The sequence below is a fragment of the Limulus polyphemus genome, unplaced genomic scaffold (genome assembly GCF_000517525.1).
Source record: "Limulus polyphemus unplaced genomic scaffold, Limulus_polyphemus-2.1.2 Scaffold1007, whole genome shotgun sequence".
Lineage (NCBI taxonomy): Eukaryota > Metazoa > Arthropoda > Merostomata > Xiphosura > Limulidae > Limulus > Limulus polyphemus.
This window is the reverse complement of record NW_013666617.1, coordinates 209,273-209,615: the sequence shown is the minus strand read 5'-3', so window position 1 is coordinate 209,615 and position 343 is coordinate 209,273.

Genomic DNA, 343 nt, shown 5'->3' with positions numbered 1-343 from the left:
ACTGTTGCAGGTTTTCTTGCCACTGCTGTTGGCTCTCTTCTTGTTATTTTTCTTTTTCCTCCAATAACAGCTGTAATCTCTCTCTTGTTTATTTTGCTGTTTGAGCTGCCACTGTTGCAGTTTTTCTTGCCACTGCTGTTGTCTCTCTTCTTGTTTCTTTTCTCGTTCTTCATGTTTCTTTTGTTGTTTATTTAGTCGTTCTTCATGTTTCTTTTCTCGTTCTTCTTGTTTATCTTGCTGTTCTTGTATTGCAGCCACCAAATCTGCTAAAGCTGTAGTTTGATTTGCCACCTCTTGTTTCCATCTTCGTCTTTTCTTTTTTTTCCATCCACCTTCTGACACC